This window comes from Lissotriton vulgaris, chromosome 2_1 (assembly GCF_964263255.1).
Source record: "Lissotriton vulgaris chromosome 2_1, aLisVul1.2, whole genome shotgun sequence".
NCBI classification, from domain to species: Eukaryota; Metazoa; Chordata; class Amphibia; order Caudata; family Salamandridae; genus Lissotriton; species Lissotriton vulgaris.
The window spans coordinates 295,588,709-295,612,404 of record NC_141687.1 but is presented as its reverse complement, the minus strand read 5'-3'; the positions used below and the strand labels follow the sequence as shown (position 1 = coordinate 295,612,404).

At 43.0% G+C, this 23,696-nt stretch overlaps 6 non-coding genes across 6 annotated transcripts; all 6 read right to left on the bottom strand.

Moving 5' to 3' along the window:
- Nucleotides 1–1,881: 1,881 nt before the first annotated feature.
- Nucleotides 1,882–2,090, bottom strand: LOC147730214 (small nucleolar RNA U3). Its single transcript, XR_015308790.1, has one exon. It is a non-coding gene; the product is annotated as a small nucleolar RNA U3 (small nucleolar RNA).
- Nucleotides 2,091–4,705: 2,615 nt separating this feature from the next.
- LOC147730213 (small nucleolar RNA U3) lies at nucleotides 4,706–4,921 on the bottom strand. The gene has a single exon (XR_015309132.1). It is a non-coding gene; the product is annotated as a small nucleolar RNA U3 (small nucleolar RNA).
- Nucleotides 4,922–13,133: 8,212 nt separating this feature from the next.
- Nucleotides 13,134–13,349, bottom strand: LOC147730212 (small nucleolar RNA U3). The gene has a single exon (XR_015309035.1). It is a non-coding gene; the product is annotated as a small nucleolar RNA U3 (small nucleolar RNA).
- A 2,620-nt stretch (nucleotides 13,350–15,969) lies between these two features.
- On the bottom strand, nucleotides 15,970–16,184 carry LOC147730211 (small nucleolar RNA U3). Its single transcript, XR_015309150.1, has one exon. It is a non-coding gene; the product is annotated as a small nucleolar RNA U3 (small nucleolar RNA).
- Nucleotides 16,185–19,490: 3,306 nt separating this feature from the next.
- Nucleotides 19,491–19,706, bottom strand: LOC147730210 (small nucleolar RNA U3). The gene has a single exon (XR_015309163.1). It is a non-coding gene; the product is annotated as a small nucleolar RNA U3 (small nucleolar RNA).
- Nucleotides 19,707–22,326: 2,620 nt separating this feature from the next.
- On the bottom strand, nucleotides 22,327–22,541 carry LOC147730209 (small nucleolar RNA U3). Its single transcript, XR_015309149.1, has one exon. It is a non-coding gene; the product is annotated as a small nucleolar RNA U3 (small nucleolar RNA).
- Nucleotides 22,542–23,696: the final 1,155 nt, after the last annotated feature.

Below are 23,696 nucleotides of genomic sequence, written 5' to 3'. Positions count from 1 at the left end.
CCATTGCCTCTTGAGGCAGGCTAAAAGGCTATCACAATATGGTCTTAACTTTGTAATTTTTACGTAAAAAAGAGGCCATGGCTGGAAAACCAGTCGGGCGAAGCCCCAGACTCTTGCATAACCAAGAAGAGGCAAAGTCTCTGGGTATTCACCTGGCCTGTCACCACACCGTGAACTTCCACAATTTACGGACTTGCGCCAGCCCACCTAGCTCTTTTCCTAGGGGTCGCAGCACGGTGGAAATCCAAAATGGTGGCAGTCGGGGCTCGAACCATTAGAAGTTTCAAGGCACAGGGTTTATCCTACTATTTACAAACGGCTGATATTTCAATTCTCTACATGAGTGTCTAATCTTCCAGTGTTCGAATATAGCATAATGGAACGCTAAAGGGGGCTACAATGGTCCTTAAATACCCTCTGTTTGAGTTCTTGACTCAAGTTAAAGCTGAGCTTCTATATCGAGAGGATAGGGTATTTAATCAATGTGATACCCGAGGTAGAAAGTCTATTCTGATATCACAACATTCCAGTCAATGAATTAAGAATATTCTGAGTTAAAGCAGGAGAACCAAGAAAATGGTACTTGTTGGAGCAGGTGGCTCGTTTTGACCATTATTTTTTATTGTTGCAACTCCATTCTCCCCAATGGATCTTTCAAAATTCCAAAGTTCGAATACATCGAGCCCTTGATGTACTAAGGGCTGTACGGGGGCTCGTTGGGAGCTGCAAGTTTTTGTGCTAAGCACACTAGCTTTCATAATGATAAGTAAACATACACAGGGGCATATTACCAACAACTAGCGATAATTTTTGTCTCTAACTTGTTTAGAGACAAAAATTATCGCCGCACATCGCCGATTTTTATCGCAGATAAACCTTGCTATTAGCAAGGTTTATCGCAAATGCGATAAAAAACGGCTGCAATGCATGAATATCGCTGAAAAGTCAGCGATATTCATGTATTATCGAGCAAATGCTCTTAGCCATGTTATCCACCTCCCATTGGATAACATGGCTAAGAACTGCTCAGGGCAGGTGTTAGCTTTTGGAGATATTCGCGCTTAGCGCGAATATCTCCAAAAGTTGGTAATAGGAGATAGCGATGTTAGGGACTGTTTCCAGTCGCTAACATCTTGGCACGCCCACTTTGCATGTCATTAGTGATAAATATCACTGGCATGCAAAGCGGGGCCCAAGATGGTCGCTATCTCCTATTAGCTGTCACTAACTGGTGTTAGCGACAGCTTGGTAATAGGGAGATAATTTTATCTCCGCTTCCTTGGCTTTTGAAGCCAAAAAAGCGGAGATAAACCCCCTTGATAATATGCCCCACAGTCCTTTACTTCTGCTTTGCACTCCACAAATTCCTGTGAAAACTTTAGCAAATACCAAAGGAGGAGTTTTTTATCCTCAGCAGTCTAAGATCCACCGCAGCCTTGTAAGTTGTATAACCTGTGACCAGGGTGTTACGCTTCCTCTTAGTCTAAAAGGCTTAACTAGCATTAGGAGGTTCCTTTAAACAGTCGAATTGAAAGAGTGATAAATCGTTGAGTAGCAGTAGTTGCCTTGCAGCAGCCTAGGCTCTACAAATAGCTCATACGCACAGTCCATTTAAAAAGTACCTACTCTTCACTCCCCACTTTCCAAAAGACAAACCTTTTTTTATAAATAACATACCAAAATACCAACTGACGGTGAGAAGTGCTTTTCAAAGATAAGCTCTTGCAAAAACCACAAGTCCAAAAAAGCTCAACAGCTTCTACTAAGTATTCATGAACTCTACAGCTAAATAAAAATAAACCAAAGTGCACACTATATAAATAACAAACTAAGCAAGAAATTAAGAACGGATAGACTTCCTTACAACCTATAAAATAGCTAACCACTCAGATTGTGTACTCTTTCTCCAATTCTCTTAAAAGGAATAAGAACAATCATCAATAGCAACTACATAAATACAACACTGTTCACTCACTTCACGCTCAGAAGAGAACACTTCAATTCTCCATCGTGGTTAGCGAAGACCAAACACTTTCAATCACATTTCCTCAGTTAAACACTATAGTAATGATCACTGAACGTATAGTCTTAATAAAACTGTTTATCGCTCACACAGACAGAAAGGGGGGAAACCCTCCTTACTTACAGTAAGACACGGTTCGGCATCATCAACTGAAATAAAAACATATAAATATAAACATATCTGTTACTCCACGAAATAACATTCTACCGATACACACGCATATGCATTTATTTACATTAAAACATACTTAATAGATCCTGGTGACACTGCTTTAAAATTTGCATATTTTAAATCAGCAACAAATTAAATTCAACCTGACTCTTCCTGACCCAACGCTGTACCAGAGGGAAAGCTGGAAAATTCTTCAAAAAACTGTGGTTTCCACAATATCATAGATGATTTTTAATGGGAATATTTGGTCTAGATTAGGAACAGTCAATCAGCCAAAAGAATGACACTGATCGCTAGCATATGTGAAGCGACCTGCTAAGCTTGCAAGTGTGGAAACAAAAGTTGTAGCATTACAGCTACCTTGACATTTTGAACAGTTGCCCCACAGATCAAATGTAGGTCAACATCTTTGGTCAGTTACCCCAAAAAAACGAACTGTTCCCCAGTTCACATATAAGACTCTAAGCTGATAATGGCCTTCGGCGATGGTCCAAACTTTGTGAAAACCTGCTTTCAGCAACTACAGGAGATAACGGAACCTATCGCTTTCAGTAGCGCCCTGAATTCTGGTTATCTAGGAAAGCGTTCACATGAACAACAACTTGTCCTACCACCCAGCTTGAATTTATGCGGGTTTTTAAAGCTACTAGACGTTTAGCCTCTCGGAACTACAGAAGTATCCAAAATATAGTTTATGTTTTTTTGTGCAAAATACTTTTTACACTGGGAAGTGAATACTTGCCGGAAACGTTTGGTACCTAATATTCATCAGAACCCAGAATTGAACTTTTCAGTGTACACTTCTGTCTTCCAGCATATCCTTAAATGAAGAAAGGAACAGGTGTCAACAGTAGACAGTTGTTTAAAAAGAAAACTCTGCCTGTGACCTTCCTTTTTAGATCAGAACTTATCTGCAACACCTTCGGACCACTTACAATTTCTATTTCAATCTTGATTCTTCATAACATATCGCGACAAAAAGTTTTATAACTCTATGCTAAGCTGTCCAAGGGTTACAGGAAGATATCACAACAGCATTTTTTCTGTCACCTGGCTAAGCTCTCAGCAGATCAGTGATAGATAATTAAAACCTGCCGCTGCAGTCTTTAGTTAGCGAACTAAACTTTAATTCAGCATGATAGACTAAAGTTGAAGGCTAGTGACAAACAGAGGAAAGGGGACCGTTCCTGGTCGCCATTGCCTCTTGCGGAAGGCTAAAAGGCTATCACAATAAGGTCTTAACTGTGTAAGTTTTACGTAAAAAGAGGCCATGGCTGGAAAACCAGTCGGGCAATGCCCCAGACTCTTGCATAACCAAGAAGAACAGTCTATGGGTATTCACCTGGCCTGTCACCACACCGTGAACTTCCACAATTTACGGTCTGGCGCCAGCCCACCTAGCTCTTTTCCTAGGCGTCGCAGCACGGTGGAAATCAAAAATGGTGGCAGTCGGGGCTCGAACCATTAGAAGTTTCAAGGCACAGGGTTTATCCTACTATTTACAAACGGCTGATATTTCGATTCTCTACATGAGGGTCTAATCTTCCAGTGTTCGAATATAGCATAATGGAACGCTAAAGGGAGCTACAATGGTCCTTAAATACCCTCTGTTTGAGTTCTTGACTCAAGTTAAAGCTGAGCTTTTATATCGAGAGGATAGGGCATTTAATCAATGTGATACCCGAGGTAGAAAGTCTATTCTGATATCACAACATTCCAGTCAATGAATTAAGAATATTCTGAGTTAAAGCAGGAGAACCAAAAAAATGGTACTTGCTGGAGCAGGTGGCTCGTTTTGACCATTATTTTTTATTGTTGCAACTCCATTCTCCCCAATGGATCCTTCAAAATTCAAAGTTCGAATACATTAAGCCCTTGATGTACTAAGGGCTGTACAGGGGCTCGTTGGGAGCTGCAAGTTTTTGTGCTGAGCACACAAGATTTCATAATGATAAGTAAACATACACAGTCCTTTACTTCTGCTTTGCACTCCACAAATTCCTGTGAAAACTTTAGCAAATACCAAAGGAGGAGTTTTTTATCCTCAGCAGTCTAAGATCCACCGCAGCCTTGTAAGTTGTATAACCTGTGACCAGGGTGTTACGCTTCCTCTTAGTCTAAAAGGCTTAACTAGCATTAGGAGGTTCCTTTAAACAGTCTAATTGAAAGAGTGTTAAATCGTTGAGTAGCAGTAGTTGCCTTGCAGCAGCCTAGGCTCTACAAATAGCTCATACGCACAGTCCATTTAAAAAGTACTCTTCACTCCCCACGTTCTAAAAAACAAACCTTTTTTTATAAATAACATACCAAAATACCAACTGACAGTGAGAAGTACTTTTCAAAGATAAGCTCTTGCAAAAACCACAAGTCCAAAATAGCTCAACAGCTTCTACTAAGTATTCATGAACTCAACATCTAAATAAAAATAAACCAAAGTACACACTATAAAAATAACAAACTAAGCAAGAAAATAAGAACGGATAGACTTCCTTACACCCTATAAAGTAGCTAACCACTCAGATTGTGTACTCTTTCTCCAATCCTCTTGAAAGGAATAAGAACAATCATCAATAGCAAACAGCAGCTACATAAATGCAACACTGTTCACTCACTTCACGCTCAGAAGAGAACACTTCAATTCTTCATCGTGGTTAGCAAAGACCAAACACTTTCAATCACATTTCCTCAGTTAAAAACTATAGAAATGATCCCTGAAAGTATAGTCTTAATAAAGCTGTTTATCGCTCACACAGACAGAAAGGGGGGAAACCCTCCTTACTTACAGTAAGACACGGTTCGGCATCATCAACTGAAATAAAAACATATAAATATAAACATATCTGTTACTCCACGAAATAACATTCTACCGATACACACGCATATGCATTTATTTACATTAAAACATACTTAATAGATCCTGGTGACACTGCTTTAAAATTTGCATATTTTAAATCAGCAACCAATTAAATTCAACCTGACTCTTCCTGACCCAACGCTGTACCAGAGGGAAAGCTGGAAAATTCTTCAAAAAACTGTGGTTTCCACAATATCATAGAGATGATTTTTAATGGGAATATTTGGTCTAGAATAGGAACAGTCAATCAGCCAAAAGAGTGACACTGATCGCTAGCATATGTGAAGCGACCTGCTAAGCTTGCAAGTGTGGAAACAAAAGTTGTTGCATTACAGCTACCTTGACATTTTGAACAGTTGCCCCACAGATCAAATGTAGGTCAACATCTTTCGTCAGTTACCCCAAAAAAAAAAACTGTTCCCCAGTTCACATATAAGACTCTAAGCTGAGGATGGCCTTCGGCGATGGTCCAAACTTTGTGAAAACCTGCTTTCAGCAACTACAGGAGATAACGGAACCTATCGCTTTCAGTAGCGCCCTGAATTCCTGGTTATCTAGGAAAGCGTTCACATGAACAACAACTTGTCCTACCACCCAGCTTGAATTTATGCGGGTTTTTAAAGCTACTAGACGTTTAGCCTCTCGGAACTACAGAAGTATCCAAAATATAGTTTATGTTTTTTTGTGCAAAATACTTTTTACACTGGGAAGTGAATACTTGCCGGAAACGTTTGGTACCTAATATTCATCAGAACCCGGAATTGAACTTTTCAGTGTACACTTCTGTCTTCCAGCATATCCTTAAATGAAGAAAGGAACAGCTGTCAACAGTAGACAGTTGTTTAAAAAAAAAACTCTGCCTGTGACCTTCCTTTTTAGATCAGAACTTATCTGCAACACCTTCGGACCACTTACAATTTCTACTTCAATCTTGATTCTTCATAACATATCGCGAACAAAAAGTTTTATAACTCTATGCTAAGCTGTCCAAGGATTACAGGAAGATATCACAACAGCATTTTTTCTGTCACCTGGCTAAGCTCTCAGCAGATCAGTGATAGATAATTAAAACCTGCCGCTGCAGTCTTTGGTTAGAGAACTAAACTTTAATTCAGCATGATAGACTAAAGTTGAAGGCTAGGGACAAACAGAGGAAAGGCCTTTTAGCCTGCCTCTTGCGGCAGGCTAAAAGGCTATCACAGTAAGGTCTTAACTGTGTAAGTTTTACGTAAAAAGAGGCCATGGCTGGAAAACCAGTCGGGCAATGCCCCAGACTCTTGCATAACCAAGAAGAACAGTCTATGGGTATTCACCTGGCCTGTCACCACACCGTGAACTTCCACAATTTACGGTCTGGCGCCAGCCCACCTAGGTCTTTTCCTAGGCGTCGCAGCGCGGTGGAAATCCAAAATGGTGGCAGTCGGGGCTCGAACCATTAGAAGTTTCAAGGCACAGGGTGTATCCTACTATTTACAAACGGCTGATATTTCGATTCTCTACATGAGGGTCTAATCTTCCAGTGTTCGAATATAGCATAATGGAACGCTAAAGGGGGCTACAATGGTCCTTAAATACCCTCTGTTTGAGTTCTTGACTCAAGTTAAAGCTGAGCTTCTATATCGAGAGGATAGGGCATTTAATCAATGTGATACCCGAGGTAGAAAGTCTATTCTGATATCACAACATTTAAGTCTATGAATTAAGAATATTCTGAGTTAAAGCAGGAGAACCAAGAAAATGGTACTTGCTGGAGCAGGTGGCTCGTTTTGACCATTATTTTTTATTGTTGCAACTCCATTCTCCCCAATGGATCCTTCAAATTCCAAAGTTCGAATACATTAAGCCCTTGATGTACTAGGGGCTGTACGGGGGCTAGTTGGGAGCTGCAAGTTTTTGTGCTGAGCACACTAGATTTCATAATGATAAGTAAACATACACAGTCCTTTACTTCTGCTTTGCACTCCACAAATTCCTGTGAAAACTTTAGCAAATACCAAAGGAGGAGTTTTTTATCCTCAGCAGTCTAAGATCCACCGCAGCCTTGTAAGTTGTATAGCCTGTGGCCAGGGTGATACGCTTCCTCTTAGTCTAAAAGGCTTAACTAGCATTAGGAGGTTTCTTTAAACAGTCGAATTGAAAGAGTGTTAAATCGTTGAGTAGCAGTAGTTGCCTTGCAGCAGCCTAGGCTCTACAAATGGAAAGGGGCGACCATTCGGTCCCCCCGAACGTATGGTGGAGTACCACGATCCCCCCGGGAAGCCATCTTGGGCGGGAGGAGAGTCTCGGCTGGTATGCCCGAAGCGGCGTAGCCGGGGCGCGCCTTTTCCCGCCCTGGAGTGGGTTGTCCTAGACACTGACGCGACCGGCCACGCCCTCGGAGGCAGGCGGGGGCGGGTTTACGCCCGCCCTGAAGACGGATAAAAGGAGCAACAAGCCAAGAAAGCATCCTCTTGTTCCTGTGCTCTGAAGCTGCACCTCCCCGCTGCACGTGAGCTCGAGACGGAACGAAGAGCCAATTTTGAGCGTTGTAATCTTTCTTTTTGTCTTACAGATATCCCGTCTGAGAATGCCCAAGAAAGTCGGAAAGCGGGTCGGTACCGATCAGATGCTCCGCATGCTCATGAAGGAGGTAGCCGATTTGAAGAAACAGATGGCGGCTAAGAACGGGGAGGGAGGACCGAAACGGCCTTTGCCGGGAGTAGTCCCCGGTGGGAGAGGCAAGAGGTCCAGAAGGGGGGCGCTTGGGGGGGAAACCCCGGTTCCCGATACCCCACTTGAGGAGCCAACCCCGGTGCCGAAGGAGGGGAATCCGATCCCCGTGGTGGGCACCCCCGTGACCGGGGAAGATATGCCTCTCGAGTTAGCGGCACAATTGGCAGCGTGGTTGGGAAAAGATAGCGAGGGCACCACGGCTGACGACGCCCGGGCAGTAATGAGACAACTGCGGGAATCTAGGGAGGCTGTGAAGGCACCATCTTCTGTTACCCCGCCGGTTCCGGCGGCGGAAAATGCAACAGGCCCAGGTTCGGCGGCAAATGCAGCTTCTGGTTCAGGTAAGCGGCCATTGCCGATCGCGGGGGAGGGGTCTGTACCTTCACGAAGGGAGAAGGTGGCTCAGCATGTTCCACTGGAAATTAAGGAAAAGATTTGGGCGAATAAGTGTGTTAATATTTTTTCTTTGCTTACCGACCATTACGAGATGGAGCATGTTAAGAGCCAAAAGGAGCTCATGCATCCGAGTGTTTGGCGCGCAAAAATGGCCGCCTTTAAGGTTGACGAAAACATTGGTACTTGGGGCAGAGCGTGGGGCATTTTTACCTCCATCATGGGCGAGCGCAGGCCCGAGTTGCTGACCGAGTTGCCTATTTATCAATCACGTATCATGGAGTATTCCGTAGCGTATGGGGGCAATCAGTGGTTCTGCTATGACAATATTTTTAGAAAAGCTAAGGAACACGACCCAGTTCTGACTTGGGATTGTTACGACTCCGTGTCATGGCAAAAAATGGAGAGTACAGGAATGTTAAAAGTGCCATTGTCAGGGAGTAACGGGGGTGAATCTTCCCGCCAATACTCTGGGACACCCTTTCGGACGGGTGCAGGTAACGAGTACCACTCGAAGCCGAGTGGCAACGCAGGTAAAAGGGGGATTTGTTGGAATTTTAACAGAGGTAAATGTACGAGGCCCCAGGGGTCATGCAAGTTCAGACATGAATGTGGGGGGTGTGGGCAGCCATCCCATCCTGAGTCCATGTGCAGAGCCAAAACGGGTGATAACGGTGGTAAGGGAAGCGCCAAACAGGTCTGAAATAGTCCGAGGGGCGCCTTTACCTACTCCGATTGATACCATGGCAATGATTCCTTGGCTCAGCGAATACCCGGATCATGCTTCCGCTGGGGTGTTGCGAAACAGGTTTTCATATGGTTTCCGCATCCCAGTGGGGGATTTTCAGGGTGTAGCAAACTGTAAGAATCAACTATCGGTCTTGCAGCATACGGCTGTGGTACAGGTAAAGATTGGGAAGGAGGTGACTCGAGGTCGTGTCGCCGGTCCATTTGATTTGCCACCGGTTGCTAACTTTGTTTGTTCCCCTCTAGGGGTGGTCCCCAAGAAGGACCCGGGTGAGTTTCGGCTGATACATAACTTGTCAGCCCCACGTGGTCTTTCCGTGAATGATGCGATAGACCCGGAAGTGTGTTCGGTGCGGTACGCATCTTTCGATGAGGCCGTCGCCATGTTGAATCGCCTGGGGCCCGGGGCGCTGATGGCAAAATCAGACATCGAGTCAGCGTTCCGGTTGCTCCCGGTACACCCAGACGATCAGCGTCTCCTTGGTTTCAGGTTTCAGGGTCGCTACTACATGGACAGATGTATGCCAATGGGATGTTCTATATCTTGTGCCTATTTTGAAAAGTTCAGTTGTTTTCTGCAATGGGTCTTCACAAAGAAGACGGGTTTTCAACATGTTATGCATTATCTCGATGACTTTCTGTTCCTGGGGGCAGCCGGGGATCCAGAATGTGGACAGGCTTTAAATGAATGTTGTGTCTTAATGAACCAATTTGGGGTGCCATTGGCGCCAGGTAAGACCGTGGGTCCCTCGACTTCCCTCGAGTTTCTGGGGATCGAGCTCGACTCGGTAGAGGGTTGTTTTCGATTACCAAGAGAAAAGGTTTTAAAATTCAGGGCATCCCTTGAAACATGTATTAGTGAGACTAAGGTAAAACTGCATCAATTGCAACAAGTGGTGGGCCAGTTGAATTTTGCCCTGAGAGTAATGCCGATGGCCCGCCCCTTTTCCCGCTCGATTGCACAAGCCATGGTCGGCCTGAAGGAGGGTCATCACCGCACGAGGCTCTCGGCAGAGGTTCGCCAGGACATGCGCATTTGGTTGGCATTTTTGGCGGATTTCAATGGTCGAATTGTCTGGAACAAACCGGCGGTGTCCTCTGAGGAGCTGGGGCTGTGGACAGATTCGGCGGGGAGTATAGGTTTTGGTGCCATATTCGGCACACGATGGTCGGCTCAAAAATGGCCGTCATGGTGGCACGAGTGCGGATTGACGAGTAACATTGCTTTTCTCAAACTTTTCCCTATTTGGGTGGCCCTGAAAACCTGGCCTGAGGGGTTCCGGGATCACTCTGTGGTGTTTTGGTCTGACAACATGACCGTGGTTGAGAGTATCAATAGTCAGGCAGCACGTTGCAAATGGATGCTGAGACTGCTTAAAGAAATTGTGTTATTGTGCATGCAGTTGAATGTGCTCTTTAGGGCAAGACATGTCCCGGGGGTACTGAACCAAGCGGCTGATGCGCTTTCTCGTTTCCGTATGCAGGCCTTTTGGGGTTTTCTGCCCACAGCGGACCCGGTGGCGGCACCCTTTCCCGAAGCTCTCTGGTCTCTCGGTGCCCCGAACTACAAAACCTCGTGGGAGAGAGTTTAGCACCCAGGACAAGGAAGGCATACGAAGGGGCGTTCCATTCCTATTGGTCCTTTTTGGGTTCTGCTAGGGGGGAAGCTTTGGGGCCAGGAGGAGCTTGTCGTAAAATTTTTGCTGTCTTTACATCAGGCAGGCAAATCAGTAGCTACGGCCCAGAGGCATCGGGCCGCCATTTCCTTTATGGCAAGGGCTCATGGGATCCAGGACCCGACAGCGTCTTTCGTGGTGCAGAAAGCGCTACGTGGGTGGCAACGCCTTGAGGGTCGCAGAGCAGATGAGAGGCACCCGATAGGTCTGGATAGGTTGGCCCTGTTATTATCCGTACTCCCTGCAACGTGTTCATCACAGTATGAAACAGTGTTATTCCGAGCCGCTTTTGCGCTAGCATTCCATGGGGCTATGCGGGTAAGCGAACTAGTGGCGAAGAACAAGCAGGATACGATGGGGGGACTGTGCCGAGAGCACATTCAGGTCAAGGGGGAGACGATGACTGTCTCGTTTGTCAGGTCCAAAACCGATCAGGGTGCGATTGGGGACTGCATAATCATACAAAGGATTCCCGGGTCTTCCATGTGCCCTGTGGTTTGCGTAGAGGAATATTTAGCGCAAAGGGTGGCATCATGGGGGGGGACCTTGTTGAGACACGCTGACGCCACCCCACTGACGAGGTTTCAGTTCCAGCGGGTGCTTGCGATGTCGATTTCGGCCGCGGGCTTGAACCCCGGCGAGTTTGGGACCCATTCCTTTCGGATAGGGGCTGCTACAGAGGCTACAGCCAGGGGTCTGAGTGTAGAAGAAGTAAAACGTGTGGGGCGTTGGTCCTCGAACTGTTATAAAAGGTATGTGCGGTTGCACATGTTGTGAAGCTGTAATGATGTACTCACGCTTCTTGTTTTTGTTTGGTTTTCAGTTGCGCAAGCCTAAGAGGCGGGGCGGACTGTGCAGTCGACCCGACACCTGGGGACCAGCGGTCAGACATCACCGGCTGTGAAAAAGGAGGTGTGGGTCGTGGGCCACTCATACGTGAGGCGTGCCGCGGACGTATTCAAAGCAGGTGACATGATTCACGTGGCTGGGGAATACGGGTACAGTGTGTCCTTCTACGGAAAGGGCGGGCTCTGTATTGACCAGTTTCAATCCTTTTTCGAGGGTTTGTTAGGGCGGACAAGGTCACCGCCGTCTATAATCATAGTCCATCTTGGGGGCAACGATTTGGTGGCCACTGGTAGACGACTTCTTCTTGAGGCAATGCTTTCCACAGTAAGTTGGTTGGCAAGAAGAGTTCCAGGGTGCACAATTGCATGGTCCCATATGATCCCACGAAAAGTGTGGCGGGGGGCTATTTCGGTTTCTGCTCTGAATCATTCAGTAAGGAAAATAAATAACAAAGTGAGTAGATTGTTTCGTTCAAGTACACTGCATTCTGTTTCGCATGGTTGTATCAAAGGGGACAGTATGTATTTGGGGGATGGTGTTCATTTGTCCCGGGTGGGGAATGAGTTACTCATAGGAGACCTCATAGCTTGGTTAAAGAGTTTATAACATGACCTTTAGGCAGGAGTGGTTGTGGGGGGTCCGGATAGCCGGTCAACTATCCGGCCTGTGGCGGTAAGGTCATGATCGGTGAGCAGTAATTGGAAGATCCCTATGGGGGGGCGTTACCCATTACGGATGGGAGCGCTCGGGGGAGGTGGCCATTGGCCCCTCAACGGGGAGGGGGTCCCGTCTAAGGATAGGCCGCCAGAAGGAAAGGAAAGGTGGTCAAGGCCCCTTCCTGGATAGGAGGGGCTACGGGCCCTCCTGGGGAATTTCCCGGGGCCAGGACATCTGCGACGGCAGATGGGTAAGTTGTGTGGGGTTCGGGAGGGGGTTTACGCTACCTCTTAGACACCTCACACGAGTCCTCGGACGACCGTTAAATGGCGTCGAGTTCATTGGGGCCCCCGTCAAGTCCAAGGGAAATTGGTAGATGCACTTGAGGTACGCCTCTGTGCGGTTGGTCCCCTCACAAGTGAGGGTGGTATTTCTGGTTTAGGGATCTGACACCGGTTACGACCTTGCCGTTGGCCCTTAACGTTAGGATGTACAATTTCAAGTCAAATGTTTTTGTAGGATGTTAGTTCGGCTAGGAGAACCTTTGTATTAGAGATCTGTTAAGGTTAGCCAAACATCGTAATGTGGAAATGAAATTGTACATAATATGAAACTGTTATTTTAATGTTTTGATTTTGTTTCATATTTTAATAAATACGGCCGGGAGGGTCACTCCCTCCCGCCTTCCAAAAGTTCAGAACCGTTTCCGGTTTCCCATCTTTGGGGATTGTGTTGAGAGGGGGTGGCGGGTATCTCAGCCATATAGCTCATACGCACAGTCCATTTAAAAAGTACTCTTCACTCCCCACGTTCTAAAAAAAAAAACCTTTTTTTATAAATAACATACCAAAATACCAACTGACGGTGAGAAGTGCTTTTCAAAGATAAGCTCTTGCAAAAACCACAAGTCCAAAAAAGCTCAACAGCTTCTACTTAGTATTCATGAACTCAACAGCTAAATAAAAATAAACCAAAGTGCACACTATAAAAATAACAAACTAAGCAAGAAATTAAGAACGGATAGACTTCCTTACACCCTATAAAGTAGCTAACCACTCAGATTGTGTACTCTTTCTCCAATCCTCTTGAAAGGAATAAGAACGATCATCAATAGCAAACAGCAGCTACATAAATGCAACACTGTTCACTCACTTCACGCTCAGAAGAGAACACTTCAATTCTTCATCGTGGTTAGCGAAGACCAAACACTTTCAATCACATTTCCTCAGTTAAAAACTATAGAAATGATCCCTGAAAGTATAGTCTTAATAAAACTGTTTATCGCTCACACAGACAGAAAGGGGGGAAACCCTCCTTACTTACAGTAAGACACGGTTCGGCATCATCAACTGAAATAAAAACATATAAATATAAACATATCTGTTACTCCACGAAATAACATTCTACCGATACACACGCATATGCATTTATTTACATTAAAACATACTTAATAGATCCTGGTGACACTGCTTTAAAATTTGCATATTTTAAATCAGCAACCAATTAAATTCAACCTGACACTTCCTGACCCAATGCTGTACCAGAGGGAAAGCTGGAAAATTCTTCAAAAAACTGTGGTTTCCACAATATCATAGAGATGATTTTTAATGGGAATATTTGGTCTAGATTAGGAACAGTCAATCAGCCAAAAGAGTGACACTGATCGCTAGCATATGTGAAGCGACCTGCTAAGCTTGCAAGTGTGGAAACAAAAGTTGTAGCATTACAGCTACCTTGACATTTTGAACAGTTGCCCCACAGATCAAATGTAGGTCAACATCTTTGATCGGTTACCCCAAAAAAACGAACTGTTCCCCAGTTCACATATAAGACTCTAAGCTGAGGATGGCCTTCGGCGATGGTCCAAACTTTGTGAAAACCTGCTTTCAGCAACTACAGGAGATAACGGAACCTATCGCTTTCAGTAGCGCCCTGAATTCCTGGTTATCTAGGAAAGCGTTCACATGAACAACAACTTGTCCTACCACCCAGCTTGAATTTATGCGGGTTTTTAAAGCTACTAGACGTTTAGCCTCTCGGAACTACAGAAGTATCCAAAATATAGTTTATGTTTTTTTGTGCAAAATACTTTTTACACTGGGAAGTGAATACTTGCCGGAAACGTTTGGTACCTAATATTCATCAGAACCCGGAATTGAACTTTTCAGTGTACACTTCTGTCTTCCAGCATATCCTTAAATGAAGAAAGGAACAGCTGTCAACAGTAGACAGTTGTTTAAAAAAAAAACTCTGCCTGTGACCTTCCTTTTTAGATCAGAACTTATCTGCAACACCTTCGGACCACTTACAATTTCTACTTCAATCTTGATTCTTCATAACATATCGCGAACAAAAAGTTTTATAACTCTATGCTAAGCTGTCCAAGGGTTACAGGAAGATATCACAACAGCATTTTTTCTGTCACCTGGCTAAGCTCTCAGCAGATCAGTGATAGATAATTAAAACCTGCCGCTGCAGTCTTTGGTTAGAGAACTAAACTTTAATTCAGCATGATAGACTAAAGTTGAAGGCTAGGGACAAACAGAGGAAAGGGGACCGTTCCTGGTCGCCATTGCCTCTTGCGGCAGGCTAAAAGGCTATCACAGTAAGGTCTTAACTGTGTAAGTTTTACGTAAAAAGAGGCCATGGCTGGAAAACCAGTCGGGCAATGCCCCAGACTCTTGCATAACCAAGAAGAACAGTCTATGGGTATTCACCTGGCCTGTCACCACACCGTGAACTTCCACAATTTACGGTCTGGCGCCAGCCCACCTAGGTCTTTTCCTAGGCGTCGCAGCACGGTGGAAATCCGAAATGGTGGCAGTCGGGGCTCGAACCATTAGAAGTTTCAAGGCACAGGGTTTATCCTACTATTTACAAACGGCTGATATTTCGATTCTCTACATGAGGGTCTAATCATCCAGTGTTCGAATATAGCATAATGGAACGCTAAAGGGGGCTACAATGGTCCTTAAATACCCTCTGTTTGAGTTCTTGACTCAAGTTAAAGCTGAGCTTCTATATCGAGAGGATAGGGCATTTAATCAATGTGATACCCGAGGTAGAAAGTCTATTCTGATATCACAACATTCCAGTCTATGAATTAAGAATATTCTGAGTTAAAGCAGGAGAACCATGAAAATGGTACTTGCTGGAGCAGGTGGCTCGTTTTGACCATTATTTTTTATTGTTGCAACTCCATTCTCCCCAATGGATCCTTCAAATTCCAAAGTTCGAATACATTAAGCCCTTGATGTAGTAGGGGCTGTACGGGGGCTAGTTGGGAGCTGCAAGTTTTTGTGCTGAGCACACTAGATTTCATAATGATAAGTAAACATACACAGTCCTTTACTTCTGCTTTGCACTCCACAAATTCCTGTGAAAACTTTAGCAAATACCAAAGGAGGAGTTTTTTATCCTCAGCAGTCTAAGATCCACCGCAGCCTTGTAAGTTGTATAACCTGTGGCCAGGGTGATACGCTTCCTCTTAGTCTAAAAGGCTTAACTAGCATTAGGAGGTTTCTTTAAACAGTCGAATTGAAAGAGTGTTAAATCGTTGAGTAGCAGTAGTTGCCTTGCAGCAGCCTAGGCTCTACAAATAGCTTATACGCACAGTCCGTTTAAAAAGTACTCTTCACTCCCAAACTTTCTAAAAAACAAACCTTTTTTTATAAATAACATACCAAAATACCAACTGACGGTGAGAAGTGCTTTTCAAAGATAAGCTCTTGCAAAAACAACAAGTCCAAAAAAGCTCAACAGCTTCTACTAAGTATTCATGAACTCAACAGCTAAATAAAAATAAACCAAAGTGCACACTATAAAAATAACAAACTAAGCAAGAAATTAAGAACGGATAGACTTCCTTACACCCTATAAAGTAGCTAACCACTCAGATTGTGTACTCTTTCTCCAATCCTCTTGAAAGGAATAAGAACGATCATCAATAGCAAACAGCAGCTACATAAATGCAACACTGTTCACTCACTTCACGCTCAGAAGAGAACACTTCGATTCTTCATCATGGTTAGCGAAGACCAAACACTTTCAATCACATTTCCTCAGTTATAACTATAGAAATGATCCCTGAAAGTATAGTCTTAATAAAACTGTTTATCGCTCACACAGACAGAAAGGGGGGAAACCCTCCTTACTTACAGTAAGACACGGTTCGGCATCATCAACTGAAATAAAAACATATAAATATACACATATCTGTTACTCCACGAAATAACATTCTACCGATACACACGCATATGCATTTATTTACATTAAAACATACTTAATAGATCCTGGTGACACTGCTTTAAAATTTGCATATTTTAAATCAGCAACCAATTAAATTCAACCTGACTCTTCCTGACCCAACGCTGTACCAGAGGGAAAGCTGGAAAATTCTTCAAAAAACTGTGGTTTCCACAATATCATAGAGATGATTTTTAATGGGAATATTTGGTCTAGATTAGGAACAGTCAATCAGCCAAAAGAGTGACACTGATCGCTAGCATATGTGAAGCGACCTGCTAAGCTTGCAAGTGTGGAAACAAAAGTTGTAGCATTACAGCTACCTTGACATTTTGAACAGTTGCCCCACAGATCAAATGTAGGTCAACATCTTTGATCGGTTACCCCAAAAAAACAAACTGTTCCCCAGTTCACATATAAGACTCTAAGCTGAGGATGGCCTTCGGCGATGGTCCAAACTTTGTGAAAACCTGCTTTCAGCAACTACAGGAGATAACGGAACCTATCGCTTTCAGTAGCGCCCTGAATTCCTGGTTATCTAGGAAAGCGTTCACATGAACAACAACTTGTCCTACCACCCAGCTTGAATTTATGCGGGTTTTTAAAGCTACTAGACGTTTAGCCTCTCGGAACTACAGAAGTATCCAAAATATAGTTTATGTTTTTTTGTGCAAAATACTTTTTACACTGGGAAGTGAATACTTGCCGGAAACGTTTGGTACCTAATATTCATCAGAACCCGGAATTGAACTTTTCAGTGTACACTTCTGTCTTCCAGCATATCCTTAAATGAAGAAAGGAACAACTGTCAACAGTAGACAGTTGTTTAAAAAAAAAACTCTGCCTGTGACCTTCCTTTTTAGATCAGAACTTATCTGCAACACCTTCGGACCACTTACAATTTCTACTTCAATCTTGATTCTTCATAACATATCGCGAACAAAAAGTTTTATAACTCTATGCTAAGCTGTCCAAGGGTTACAGGAAGATATCACAACAGCATTTTTTCTGTCACCTGGCTAAGCTCTCAGCAGATCAGTGATAGATAATTAAAACCTGCCGCTGCAGTCTTTGGTTAGAGAACTAAACTTTAATTCAGCATGATAGACTAAAGTTGAAGGCTAGGGACAAACAGAGGAAAGGGGACCGTTCCTGGTCGCCATTGCCTCTTGCGGCAGGCTAAAAGGCTATCACAGTAAGGTCTTAACTGTGTAAGTTTTACGTAAAAAGAGGCCATGGCTGGAAAACCAGTCGGGCAATGCCCCAGACTCTTGCATAACCAAGAAGAACAGTCTATGGGTATTCACCTGGCCTGTCACCACACCGTGAACTTCCACAATTTACGGTCTGGCGCCAGCCCACCTAGGTCTTTTCCTAGGCGTCGCAGCACGGTGGAAATCCAAAATGGTGGCAGTCGGGGCTCGAACCATTAGAAGTTTCAAGGCACAGGGTTTATCCTACTATTTACAAACGGCTGATATTTCGATTCTCTACATGAGGGTCTAATCTTCCAGTGTTCGAATATAGCATAATGGAACGCTAAAGGGGGCTACAATGGTCCTTAAATACCCTCTGTTTGAGTTCTTGACTCAAGTTAAAGCTGAGCTTCTATATCGAGAGGATAGGGCATTTAATCAATGTGATACCCGAGGTAGAAAGTCTATTCTGATATCACAACATTCCAGTCTATGAATTAAGAATATTCTGAGTTAAAGCAGGAGAACCAAGAAAATGGTACTTGCTGGAGCAGGTGGCTCGTTTTGACCATTATTTTTTATTGTTGCAACTCCATTCTCCCCAATGGATCCTTCAAATTCCAAAGTTCGAATACATTTACAGCCTTATTCATGAAGGCTAAATCGGCTCGCAAAGGGCCGGATTCTGAGAATCCGGCCCTTTGCGAGTGCGATTTTTGCATTTGGGATTCAGCATCCCAAATGCAAAAATCGGTAATTGCTAAATCGCTAAATTGCGAGGAATTACATTTAAGGAATCTCTATTTGAGATTCCTTAAATGCAATTCATGAAGCATTTGAAAATTGCGAAAATGCAATTTTGGGCCGCTATTTACCGAGAGGTCAGACCTCTCGGTAAATAGCAAAAACTTAGAAAAATGCTTTTAAAAGCATTTTTCTAAGTTGCATGTTGCACACACACATGTCCTTTGGACATGTGTGTGCGCAACACCTGTTTCAATTTGCATTTAAGGGGTGCTACAGGGTGTCCTTTGGACACCCCTGGCACCCTTTAAATCGCTATCTTATTTGCGAGTAGCAAATTGCTAATCGCAAATAAGGAATACTCCCCATGCATTCCTATAGGCCTTTTGGCCCATAGGAATGCATGGGGAGTTATTCCTTATTTGCGATTAGCAATTAGCTAATCGCAAATAAGGAATCAGTGGGAATCGCAATTAATATTGCGATTCCTACATGATTACCGTTTTGCGAGTCTCAAATAGCGATTCCTTATGATTCGCTATTTGAGCCTCGCAAAACGGCCCGATCATGAATCAGGCTGTAAGCCCTTGATGTAGTAGGGGCTGTACGGCGGCTAGTTGGGAGCTGCAAGTTTTTGTGCTGAGCACACTAGATTTCATAATGATAAGTAAACATACACAGTCCTTTACTTCTGCTTTGCACTCCACAAATTCCTGTGAAAACTTTAGCAAATACCAAAGGAGGAGTTTTTTATCCTCAGCAGTCTAAGATCCACCGCAGCCTTGTAAGTTGTATAACCTGTGGCCAGGGTGATACGCTTCCTCTTAGTCTAAAAGGCTTAACTAGCATTAGGAGGTTTCTTTAAACAGTCGAATTGAAAGAGTGTTAAATCGTTGAGTAGCAGTAGTTGCCTTGCAGCAGCCTAGGCTCTACAAATAGCTCATATGCACAGTCCGTTTAAAAAGTACTCTTCACTCCCCACTTTCTAAAAGACAAACCTTTTTTTATAAATAACATACCAAAATACCAACTGACGGTGAGAAGTGCTTTTCAAAGATAAGCTCTTGCAAAAACAACAAGTCCAAAAAAGCTCAACAGCTTCTACTAAGTATTCATGAACTCAACAGCTAAATAAAAATAAACCAAAGTGCACACTATAAAAATAACAAACTAAGCAAGAAATTAAGAACGGATAGACTTCCTTACACCCTATAAAGTAGCTAACCACTCAGATTGTGTACTCTTTCTCCAATCCTCTTGAAAGGAATAAGAACGATCATCAATAGCAAACAGCAGCTACATAAATGCAACACTGTTCACTCACTTCACGCTCAGAAGAGAACACTTCAATTCTTCATCGTGGTTAGCGAAGACCAAACACTTTCAATCACATTTCCTCAGTTAAAAACTATAGAAATGATCCATGAAAGTATAGTCTTAATAAAACTGTTTATCGCTCACACAGACAGAAAGGGGGGAAACCCTCCTTACTTACAGTAAGACACGGTTCGGCATCATCAACTGAAATAAAAACATATAAATATACACATATCTGTTACTCCACGAAATAACATTCTACCGATACACACGCATATGCATTTATTTACATTAAAACATACTTAATAGATCCTGGTGACACTGCTTTAAAATTTGCATATTTTAAATCAGCAACCAATTAAATTCAACCTGACTCTTCCTGACCCAACGCTGTACCAGAGGGAAAGCTGGAAAATTCTTCAAAAAACTGTGGTTTCCACAATATCATAGAGATGATTTTTAATGGGAATATTTGGTCTAGATTAGGAACAGTCAATCAGCCAAAAGAGTGACACTGATCGCTAGCATATGTGAAGCGACCTGCTAAGCTTGCAAGTGTGGAAACAAAAGTTGTAGCATTACAGCTACCTTGACATTTTGAACAGTTGCCCCACAGATCAAATGTAGGTCAACATCTTTGATCGGTTACCCCAAAAAAACGAACTGTTCCCCAGTTCACATATAAGACTCTAAGCTGAGGATGGCCTTCGGCGATGGTCCAAACTTTGTGAAAACCTGCTTTCAGCAACTACAGGAGATAACGGAACCTATCGCTTTCAGTAGCGCCCTGAATTCCTGGTTATCTAGGAAAGCGTTCACATGAACAACAACTTGTCCTACCACCCAGCTTGAATTTATGCGGGTTTTTAAAGCTACTAGACGTTTAGCCTCTCGGAACTACAGAAGTATCCAAAATATAGTTTATGTTTTTTTGTGCAAAATACTTTTTACACTGGGAAGTGAATACTTGCCGGAAACGTTTGGTACCTAATATTCATCAGAACCCGGAATTGAACTTTTCAGTGTACACTTCTGTCTTCCAGCATATCCTTAAATGAAGAAAGGAACAGCTGTCAACAGTAGACAGTTGTTTAAAAAAAAAACTCTGCCTGTGACCTTCCTTTTTAGATCAGAACTTATCTGCAACACCTTCGGACCACTTACAATTTCTACTTCAATCTTGATTCTTCATAACATATCGCGAACAAAAAGTTTTATAACTCTATGCTAAGCTGTCCAAGGGTTACAGGAAGATATCACAACAGCATTTTTTCTGTCACCTGGCTAAGCTCTCAGCAGATCAGTGATAGATAATTAAAACCTGCCGCTGCAGTCTTTGGTTAGAGAACTAAACTTTAATTCAGCATGATAGACTAAAGTTGAAGGCTAGGGACAAACAGAGGAAAGGGGACCGTTCCTGGTCGCCATTGCCTCTTGCGGCAGGCTAAAAGGCTATCACAGTAAGGTCTTAACTGTGTAAGTTTTACGTAAAAAGAGGCCATGGCTGGAAAACCAGTCGGGCAATGCCCCAGACTCTTGCATAACCAAGAAGAACAGTCTATGGGTATTCACCTGGCCTGTCACCACACCGTGAACTTCCACAATTTACGGTCTGGCGCCAGCCCACCTAGGTCTTTTCCTAGGCGTCGCAGCACGGTGGAAATCCGAAATGGTGGCAGTCGGGGCTCGAACCATTAGAAGTTTCAAGGCACAGGGTTTATCCTACTATTTACAAACGGCTGATATTTCGATTCTCTACATGAGGGTCTAATCATCCAGTGTTCGAATATAGCATAATGGAACGCTAAAGGGGGCTACAATGGTCCTTAAATACCCTCTGTTTGAGTTCTTGACTCAAGTTAAAGCTGAGCTTCTATATCGAGAGGATAGGGCATTTAATCAATGTGATACCCGAGGTAGAAAGTCTATTCTGATATCACAACATTCCAGTCTATGAATTAAGAATATTCTGAGTTAAAGCAGGAGAACCATGAAAATGGTACTTGCTGGAGCAGGTGGCTCGTTTTGACCATTATTTTTTATTGTTGCAACTCCATTCTCCCCAATGGATCCTTCAAATTCCAAAGTTCGAATACATTAAGCCCTTGATGTAGTAGGGGCTGTACGGGGGCTAGTTGGGAGCTGCAAGTTTTTGTGCTGAGCACACTAGATTTCATAATGATAAGTAAACATACACAGTCCTTTACTTCTGCTTTGCACTCCACAAATTCCTGTGAAAACTTTAGCAAATACCAAAGGAGGAGTTTTTTATCCTCAGCAGTCTAAGATCCACCGCAGCCTTGTAAGTTGTATAACCTGTGGCCAGGGTGATACGCTTCCTCTTAGTCTAAAAGGCTTAACTAGCATTAGGAGGTTTCTTTAAACAGTCGAATTGAAAGAGTGTTAAATCGTTGAGTAGCAGTAGTTGCCTTGCAGCAGCCTAGGCTCTACAAATAGCTTATACGCACAGTCCGTTTAAAAAGTACTCTTCACTCCCAAACTTTCTAAAAAACAAACCTTTTTTTATAAATAACATACCAAAATACCAACTGACGGTGAGAAGTGCTTTTCAAAGATAAGCTCTTGCAAAAACAACAAGTCCAAAAAAGCTCAACAGCTTCTACTAAGTATTCATGAACTCAACAGCTAAATAAAAATAAACCAAAGTGCACACTATAAAAATAACAAACTAAGCAAGAAATTAAGAACGGATAGACTTCCTTACACCCTATAAAGTAGCTAACCACTCAGATTGTGTACTCTTTCTCCAATCCTCTTGAAAGGAATAAGAACGATCATCAATAGCAAACAGCAGCTACATAAATGCAACACTGTTCACTCACTTCACGCTCAGAAGAGAACACTTCAATTCTTCATCATGGTTAGCGAAGACCAAACACTTTCAATCACATTTCCTCAGTTATAACTATAGAAATGATCCCTGAAAGTATAGTCTTAATAAAACTGTTTATCGCTCACACAGACAGAAAGGGGGGAAACCCTCCTTACTTACAGTAAGACACGGTTCGGCATCATCAACTGAAATAAAAACATATAAATATACACATATCTGTTACTCCACGAAATAACATTCTACCGATACACACGCATATGCATTTATTTACATTAAAACATACTTAATAGATCCTGGTGACACTGCTTTAAAATTTGCATATTTTAAATCAGCAACCAATTAAATTCAACCTGACTCTTCCTGACCCAACGCTGTACCAGAGGGAAAGCTGGAAAATTCTTCAAAAAACTGTGGTTTCCACAATATCATAGAGATGATTTTTAATGGGAATATTTGGTCTAGATTAGGAACAGTCAATCAGCCAAAAGAGTGACACTGATCGCTAGCATATGTGAAGCGACCTGCTAAGCTTGCAAGTGTGGAAACAAAAGTTGTAGCATTACAGCTACCTTGACATTTTGAACAGTTGCCCCACAGATCAAATGTAGGTCAACATCTTTGATCGGTTACCCCAAAAAAACAAACTGTTCCCCAGTTCACATATAAGACTCTAAGCTGAGGATGGCCTTCGGCGATGGTCCAAACTTTGTGAAAACCTGCTTTCAGCAACTACAGGAGATAACGGAACCTATCGCTTTCAGTAGCGCCCTGAATTCCTGGTTATCTAGGAAAGCGTTCACATGAACAACAACTTGTCCTACCACCCAGCTTGAATTTATGCGGGTTTTTAAAGCTACTAGACGTTTAGCCTCTCGGAACTACAGAAGTATCCAAAATATAGTTTATGTTTTTTTGTGCAAAATACTTTTTACACTGGGAAGTGAATACTTGCCGGAAACGTTTGGTACCTAATATTCATCAGAACCCGGAATTGAACTTTTCAGTGTACACTTCTGTCTTCCAGCATATCCTTAAATGAAGAAAGGAACAACTGTCAACAGTAGACAGTTGTTTAAAAAAAAAACTCTGCCTGTGACCTTCCTTTTTAGATCAGAACTTATCTGCAACACCTTCGGACCACTTACAATTTCTACTTCAATCTTGATTCTTCATAACATATCGCGAACAAAAAGTTTTATAACTCTATGCTAAGCTGTCCAAGGGTTACAGGAAGATATCACAACAGCATTTTTTCTGT